The sequence below is a fragment of the Rousettus aegyptiacus genome, unplaced genomic scaffold (genome assembly GCF_014176215.1).
Source record: "Rousettus aegyptiacus isolate mRouAeg1 unplaced genomic scaffold, mRouAeg1.p scaffold_m13_p_4, whole genome shotgun sequence".
In the NCBI taxonomy this organism is placed as follows: Eukaryota; Metazoa; Chordata; class Mammalia; order Chiroptera; family Pteropodidae; genus Rousettus; species Rousettus aegyptiacus.
In genome coordinates, this window is record NW_023416307.1 from 64,698,128 (window position 1) to 64,707,519 (window position 9,392).

Below are 9,392 nucleotides of genomic sequence, written 5' to 3' on the forward strand. Positions count from 1 at the left end.
GAAATGGCAGTTTTTTAATGTGACCCACAGTGCATACTTCCCAGAGAGCAGAGACTCTTCCTCAGGACAGACTGAATTAGAGGCAGAGGCAGCTGCTCTGCCAAAGCCTTGGGTTCCTGGTCAGAGGCCTCTGTTACCATCTGTCATATCATGGATGCCCTGCTTGAAAATAGCAGTGCTGCCTAAAATATGTGCTATGACTCTACATGTTTGTGCAAAGAGAACTCACATTTGTGTTTAGTAAAAAGTTTCTATTTTCCTCATTTTCTCTCCTAAAAAAATGTATATGCCTATTGTGTGAAACATTCAGCAGGTATGGTCTTTGTCATGTACCCTTGAACAAGAGCTGTACAGTGCGTGGGCTGCATGGGAATTGCTCTGAGACTGCTTGAATCAAGGGAGGTGCTGGCTGTGGGTTCCGGAGGTAGAAAGTTAAGTTAGCCAAGATTTGGTGGTTTTTAAGTTACAAAAACCCAACTCAAACCATCCCCACTAGCCTGGTAACTGGAAAAAATGCAGGTAGAAGACAGAGTTGCAGAAGCAGGGAGTTAAGGACTTTACTGGGCAACTTAATGCTTTCAGAAAGTTCTCCCCTTGCATGTACACACACCTGCGTGTGTGTGTGTGTGTGATGCAGATGCACATGCATGCTGATTTCCTCTGCCCCTAGAGACGATGCTGCAAATAGCTCTTTGCCTCATCTTTCCTGTACTGTGACCTTAAGGGCTCAGCAAACTACTGACCTGGTGGCCTGTTTTTGTACATGCTCAACTTCATGTATGGCAAGTTAAGAATGGTTTTAGGTTTTTAAGTGTTGTAAAACAGCAAACAAGGAAGGCTATGAGTCAGGCCCCTATGTGGGCTGCAAAACCTAAAACATTTATTATTTAGATCTTTATAGAAAAAAAATTCTGACTCCTAAAAGGAAAGAGACTGTCTCTTGTCTCCCTTACCTAGTCATTTTAACTCTTCTGACTTTCAGTTTCCTGATCAGTAATAAAATCATAATAATATTTTCCTCTCAAGATTGAAGAACAAATGAGATCTGTATGTAAAAGTCCTACTCAAGAGCGTGAACCATCAACAAGGAGAGTTTTCTTCCTTTCCCTGAAGTGCTCTTTCTCCAACTTTCCTTGGAGATGGGCCTTAACAACTCTGAGCAGCCAACTCAGGAAAGAGCATGCCCTAAAATGAAGGAACAACATTTCTAGACAATCTGACTAGACAAAATCCTGGTCTTATCTCAGGCCAAGAGCTGATCAGAAAGGAAGAAGTGAAAGAAGAGAGGAGGGCTGATTGGTTGTTTTGGTTACTAAGAGTCATTGAGAGACCTATAGAAAGAACTTTAAAAATCTCTTAGTTCCTTTATTTGATTTATAAGGAATTTGATTTATAAGGCCCATAAAAATCAAAAGCCTTGCCCAATGTCACAGGCCTGGTAAGTACCAGAGCTTGACCTCAACCCAGGGCATACGGGCCAAGTCATGTAAGCTTTTGACTGACTACTGTTAGATTAATTAAACCAGGAGGCCATTAGATGGAGGTGACTCTAATGGCCTATGTAAACAAACCAAAATCTTAGTCTATATATGTCTCAGGTTACAAAATCAAAACATTAAGGACAACCACTCACAAACAGCCAAGTAGACTTCAGGCTACAAAAAAAAATCAAATAATTTTCTTTCTTTACTTCTGCACTTTCTCTACATGTCTTTTCCTAGGCCTCATGTTGGCGGATGGCTCCTGACCACATCAGTTTTGGCACTGCCCCATTTGAATGAATAACTGCTCAGACAAACCCTTAAAAGTTTTAATATGCCCCAGTTTATCTTTTAACACAAATATTGACACTCGCATCAGAAACTGGACATGGTTTGATTTAAGTATAAGGCTTGGGAATTATCATCAATCGTGGGGGTACAAATTGTCCTTTTACAATTTGTCTTTTCTCCTCCACTTTCCCCTCCAAAAGTCCCCTCACTTTCTTTCTTTGTATTTCCGATTCAAAGAAGTCTAGGTTTTTACTTCTTTAGGAGCATATACTAGCATCATGGGTGTCGTGGGCCTTGAATGGAAGGTCTTTGAGACTCATGAAGCCATGACAGGATGCCCTGAACACACAGCGTTAATGGAATCAGGATGAAAACTTTATTTTCTCCACATAATGACTGGGCTCTAAAATGTCCAATGTTTTGTGAGTCTTGTTAAGGTGAATAATTCTGTTCTGACTCATAGATTTTTCTGCCTGCATATGTACCTAAAGGCCTTCTGTAATTCTTGTCAGAGCATTTTTTTTTTTTTAATGCAAAATTGTCTTCTATCCCACAGCAAGGTTTAATGTGCTGAGGACAGTCTTTTTCTCCTGAAAACATTGAGGATACTAGATGAACAGGGGTCAGCTGAGTATTTTAAAGAGAAGCCTTGGTAATCTACTAAACAAAGCTGGGAATTCTCTGAAGAATGTTTAGCAAAGATATTACAGTTTGCAGTGAATAGAAGGGTTTTGTTCGCAGGCTCTGGCTTGCTGTTGGATTCAAAGAGTGTTCAGCCTCAGGAAAGAACATCAATGTCTTACTTAGAACTTACACACACACACACACATACACACACACACACACACACACACACACACACGCATGCACGTACACGCACACAAAAGGCTTCTTTTCTGCCCACATCGAGCTTTGCTTAACTGTAGAAAAAGTTCATCATGCCTGAAAATATGTATCTTTGCCTTTGATCCAAAGCAAATACTATGTAGGAACAAAGCTATCATCATTTCTTCTGCCTTTGGGGAAATGAATCGTCAAGGATTTTGCTTCAGAAAGATCAACAAAAGACCCAAATAGTGCTGCAGAGTGAAATCTCAGAGTGTGAGCTGTGGATTGGGAGTCAGGGTCCTGTGTCGTTGGTTCTTAGCTTTATCACTAGTCCATGTTTGTGACCTCAGATAAAGCACTTAAATTCTTTGTACCTTTATTGCTCCATTCAAAATCAGGGATAATATGTGCTGCCTACTTAACCTCAAAAAGATATGTGAGGATTAGCCAATTAAAGTTTGCCAGATGCTTGGAAATCAATAGAGGAAAAAATCTATGTGAATATAAAGTATTATTATCATTCCCCTCTGCCTTCCTCCTCTCTATTTCTTTCAGAGGACTGCTGTCCTGGGGGACTCTGTGAGCATTATTTGCAGTTCTATCACAGAAAATGGCCTTCTCCTATTATTAAATGATTTGTTTGAAATTGGTCCTTACTATACCATCAAGGGGAGGTTCCCAAACCAAAGCATCCAAGACTGATTGTCAGTGAGTTACACCTGGCAAGGTTTCCTTTGGGTTTATCTTTAGAATCCTGTAGAGAGCAGAAAACAACCCTTTTAAGGTAAAATAGTAAGTGTAATTTGGAAAAAAAATTTTCCCATTAGCGATTCAAAGCTACTGAAGTATAAAAATAAAGTCAATTTATAGCCCTTGTTATAATCTTTAAAGAAATTTCCCTTTAAAACAAAACAATAATAATGCTTTATATTTCACAAACATCGCCTCTCTGGTTTTAATGACCACCTGTAAAATGAATACAACACAATTTGGTCATATTATACTCATTTTATAGTTGGAAAAATTGAAATGCAGAGAGGTTAAGTGATTTTGCCCAAAGTAATTGAGCTAATGAGTGTCAAAGCCAGGACTAGACTCCAGATTTCTGTATGTTCTGGTTCCAAGGGCAATGGATTTTCCCACTACACCTTGCTTTTTATCCTTCAACTATGACCCAAATGATGTTAAAAGTCTAAACCTTGATGCTTTGGTACTTCGATTTATCTTTTTTTTCCACCATAAAACTATTAATTCAATTCTGACAATATCTATGTGGAGATGGCATCAGATCCCACAGGTTAAGTGTTCAGTCCCACAAGACTGCCTCCACTCTCCATTTCAGAGGCCAATTGCAAGTCCAAGTTGTCACCTGTGCCCCCAAACTACCAGTTATAGCTCAGAGGCACTCACAACTGCCTCAGTAAAGATTTAGTGAATGTGCTAGAGTGGCTCACAGAACTTCACTTACTAGATTGCCAGTTTGTTATAAAAGGATATAACTCAGAAACAGCCAGATGAAAGAGATTCATAGGACAATGTATGAGGAAAGAAGGAGTAGTTTCCATGCACTCTCCAGGTGTGACACTCTCCTCAAACCTCCATGCGTTCACCTACCAGGAAGCTCTCTGAAGTCCATCCTTTCAGGGTTTTGTGGAAGCTTCAATAAATATGCATGATTGATTAATTCATTGACCGTTAGTGATTGAACTCACTCTCCAGCCTAGGGTGGGTGGGACTGAAAGTTCCAATCCTCTAAACATTTGGTTTGTTTCCCTGGCAACCAGCCCCCACCCTTTGGTTCCTTAGGGGCTTTCCAAAAGTCACCTCTTTAACATAACATTAGACACCTTTATTGCTCTCACCATTTGGGAAATTCCAAAGGTTCTAGGAGCTCTAAGCCAGAAACAGTGGATGAAAATCAAATATATATATTTGTTATTATAAATTACAGTATCACAGTATCCTCTCCTTTACTCCACAGACCATTTGAACCTGTGCGATGTACCTACTATGACTCGAGATCCTGGAATAGAATGCACTTTCCAAGACCACTTCCTATATGCTATAGGATCATGTAATGCCAAATGCACATTACTGCATAAAGAAAGCTGGGAAGTCAGGCCAAGAATTCTTACTGAAGCAGCATTTATCTCCCACTCTCGATTCTACCCATGCTGTTGCTCTGCTATGTCTAGAGTGCAGTAAACATTGCTCTGTCAGGAATATTTGGTAGGAAAAATAATCATCATCTTGTGAGGTATAATGGATGCTGTGATGTGCCGACCAAATTCTTCTTTCAGGACCAAGGCTGTCATTCCCCAGGTTCTGGTGGGCTCTCAGCTGAGATCCTCTCCAGCCAAAGGGAGATGATTCCACCAAAGTCACCCTCTCTACCAGGTGGCAGGATGTTTAAGTTGGGGGGAAATGGTTTATGAAGGTCTAACGCTCATGTCACAGGGTAGGACCACTCTAAAGTATCATCCAGAATGCCTCTTAAGATTGGTTGAGGCCTTTGTTGTAATTGCATGACTGTTCAATTTCTTTCTAGGCCCAGTCCTTTCCCCTCCCACCTCTTATGGTTTTTGTTCGTGAAAATATTCTCCCAATAAACCTCTTGCAAATAAATCTAAGAATTTCAAGGTCTGTTTCCTAGGGAACCTGACCTGACACAGATAGTACCAGAAAAGGCCTGAGAAAGCAGATTTCAGCCAACTTGCAATGACCGCTCCACCACTGTTGGGAGATAAAACATTAATAGCCTTTGGCATGTACTTGCCGTTCAATTGTTAAAACATTCACCAGTGGTGAACTGGGATGAGATACTGGTGCAAGGGAACTTCACTAGCAAGCACAATATTTGTGGCATTTGAGATTTTGCTGGACTCTCCAGGTCTAGAAAAAAGGCCTATGGTAATTATAAGGACTTCAGAATTGGATAACTATTGCTAGAACCCATTTGCACATTAGGGGACATCCATGAAAGACTGAAGGCAGGATTTAGAGACTCTCATCCCTTGCAACAGGAAGGCAGAAAAACCTGAGGATCAGGGCCAGATTCAAGTATAAGAGTAGCAGAGCTCCATGGAGGGTGAAATTCACTTTGACAAGTCTCCTACTCTAAGGTCATGGCCCTGTTAGAAAAGAAGTGGGACCCTAAGATTGGGGATGAGGAATCTAAATCCTCAGATTCTGCTGGACTCTCTGGATCTAGAAAAAAAGGCCTATTCCTTCTTGTTAAAAGCTATTACTTCTCCTTACTTGAACGTCATGCAAAAGACTCTACCTTGCAACATATGCTACTCATAGTCTATCCCTCCCCTCATAATTGTCAGAAGAATACTTTAGGCTTAAATCACAATATAACCCAGCTGGGGAAGTGCTGGAATTGCAAAATGAGGAAAAGAATTATATACCTAAGGAACTGAAGAATCTAGCCAACATTACTGGCAAGGCCCAGCAGCACATAAATGGACTAAATTCTTGGAGGGGCTGGATTAAAGGAGATGGAATATAAAGTTGGATAAAGATCAGTTTGTAGATATTGGAACATTCACCTTTGCTGCAGGATTTAAGATCCTGGCAAAAACCTTGGTAGAGATGCCAAAGAGAATCTTGGGCAAGTGATGGAAGAAAAGATCTAAAGGCTTGGTAAAGTGGGCATGTTGACATGGCTATATTATATGCCGTCAACAACACCGTTAGCTTATTTTGTTCTGTGAGAGAACTCATAAGACATTCTATTTACCAAATAAAAGATTCAGTGGGATCACCAACATTGTTAAGTATCACCCTGGTGGCTGACCTCTGTAGACCAGGACTAATTTTGGAGGATGCTGTGGCAGAACTGGCTCTTAGATGGTAGATAATAAAACGTTGATTGACTCCTAAAAAAAAAAAATAGAGGCCAGGAGGCAGCCCTTTAACCATCAAAAGTAAAGTGAGCTCGATTATTGTAAAGAGGGGTAAGGTTAGGGGAAGGTGGCATGACTCGCATGGTGTGATGGAGATAGCTAATACAACGCAGCATTTCCTGGATCAAGACAGAATGAGCAGAAAACAAGGCTATTACCCAATCCATACAACAAAAAGAAACATAGGTTAAGGGCTACTGCTCCAATAAAATATTATAAATCCTTGCTAAGTTTCTGGACCTGATCCAGCAGAGCCTATCGGCTAAAAGAAAGGCTGGGTATCATGATATCATGATAAAAGGATCCTGCAAGATCATGGCACATACTATTATAACGATTCTCCCAGTCCTTCTCCAGAAGGATCTACAGTCATCTACTTAGAGAATCATGTACTAGGAAAAGGGAAATACTCAAACATTTCAGAAACTATGTTAACACTGATATCTGGCTCACAGTAGGTCAGCTTAGTGGAGGGACCCAACTAGTCCCTGAATGTATAATTGGAACAAGGAGTCGACAGAACCTCCATATAGGTTCCTTGGCCTTTGAGATAAGAATTGTCATAATGGGAAAGACCAAATGGAATCCTCTGACACTGCCCTACCCCAACCATGGGCAAGATATTAAATGAAAAACAATATGGCATCCTGGGGGCAATGACAGAGTATCAGTCTCAAAGACCTAAAGAATACCATCCTACCTTCATTTAATTCACCAGTCTTATACCTACAAATGCCAGATAAATCCTGCAATATAAAAGTGGACTACTACAATCATTCAAGTAGTAGCCCCAATTGTAGTTGCTATATTAAAAGTGATATCTTTACTGAAGAAGATTAGCACAGTATTCATCAATGACATGTCTATCAATGGCATGAAGTCATTGATCTTCATATGAGATAAAGAATGGTATAATCTTGTCCCAGGGCTATGTTAAGTCTCTCCCTCCCTCATAATATAGTAGATATTTCAGAGAATCATACACTTGTCCACTTTATATTGGTACCATCATCTTAATCAGATCAGATAAGAAATGGGAAGTATTTTGGAGGCCTTGATAAGAGACATGAACTCTAGGAGGTAGAAGATACATCTAATGAAGATTCAGGGACCTAGTATATCAATGATTTTCTTAGGGGTCCAGTGGTTTGTGGCTTGCTAGGACATCCCCCTCAAGGTACAGAAGGAAGTATTGTATATTGCCCCTTCCACCTATTATGAGGGAGCACAATGCCTGGGAGGCCTCTTTAGGTTCTGAGTGTAGCTTATCACACATTTGGTAATAATGTTCTGACCAAAAGTTTCTTGCTTTGTTCAAAACTTAGCTAAAAATAATATTATTTATTCATAGCTGCTGTGGGGCAGGAACCCAGGAAGGACTCAACTAGACAGGTCTGGCTTGGATCTCTCATGTACTTGCAGTCAAACAGTGATTGAACTTAGAATTGTGGGGTGGAGGTGGGTGAGTAGAATGGGGACAGCGAGAGTGAAGGGAGGGGTGAAACAGTTGGAAGATAACAAGACCACTCTCTCCCCCTCTCTCTCTCTCTCCCCCTCTCTCTCTCTCTCTCTCTCTCTCTCTCTCCGTCTCTCTCTCTCTCTCTCTCTCTCTCTCTCTCTCTCTCTCTCTCTCTCTCTCTCTCTCTCTCTCTCTCTCTCTCTCTCTCTCTCTCTCTCTCTCTCTCTCTCTCTCTCTCTCTCTCTCTCTCTCTCTCTCTCTCTCAATCTCTGTCTCTCTCTCTCCCCCCACCCCACCCCCCAGGCTCTTTTAAGGCAATCTCTTCTTTTGGACTAGGTTGGGCTTCCTCACAGCATGGTGGGGCTTGGTTCCAAAAGCATTCTCAGAGGCCGAATAGAAGTTGCACAACCTTTTCTAAACTAGTCTCAAAACTCATGCAGCATTACTTCTTTTACTCTCCATTGGTTAGAGTTGCCACGAGCTCCCACCGAGATTCAAGAGCAGGAGACATAGACACCACCTCTTGATGAAAGGAGTGTCAAAGAATTTGGGAACTATATTTTTAAAATGTCATAAATTTAAATCAGCATCAATTTTAGAAAAGTCTGGGTATGTGTGTTGGCTCCATTATTTTCAATTTGTGTACTATGAACTATAATACAATCCATTCTTTCATAAAAAGATTTTTGCTTTCTCTTTTTGCTTTAGTTTCCTGAATAGCAATATAGGGAATAACGATGCTTTTTAGTCAACCTTCTTTGGACGCAAGGAATAGAGTCTCACTCATGTTACCAAGGATTGACAGGAACAAACAAACCAAGAGCAGGAACAGTCGCTGCATCAGCGCTGTGGGTGAATCCTAGGGACTCAGAGGCAGGAGGACATGGAATCCCACTCTTGCGCTCTTGTATTTATCTCATTTGACTATTGTCTACTTGTCAGTTTCTCCCTCCTCCTCCATGCTCAACTTCTGCTAACTCTATGTCCTTTCCCAATCACTTCTGCTGACTCATAATTTTTGCTTTTGTAGCCATCAGCATGAACTCTAGGAGGTAGAAGATACATCTAATGAAGATTCAGGGACCTAGTATATGAATGAGGTTTTTAGGGGTCCAGTGGTTTGTGGCTTGCTAGGACATCCCTCTCAAGGTTCTCTAGCTTCTCTAGCTTCTCTCTGCATCAGTACATTTCAGCATCACTTCTCAAAGCTGTCTTATTCTTTAGGAATTTCCTGGTTCAAGTTCCCAGGAAGGGGATAATGTGCTAACCTCCAGGTGGGTTGTCCGTGTCTGGGTCACTGAGTGACCACTCTGTATAAAGAAAAATTCAGCTGGAAGGAAAGACAGCCCTGATTGGCATAGTCCAATACAGATGTCGGCCTTCAAAAGCTTGTGGTGTGGAACAATTAAAATAAGAAAAGCA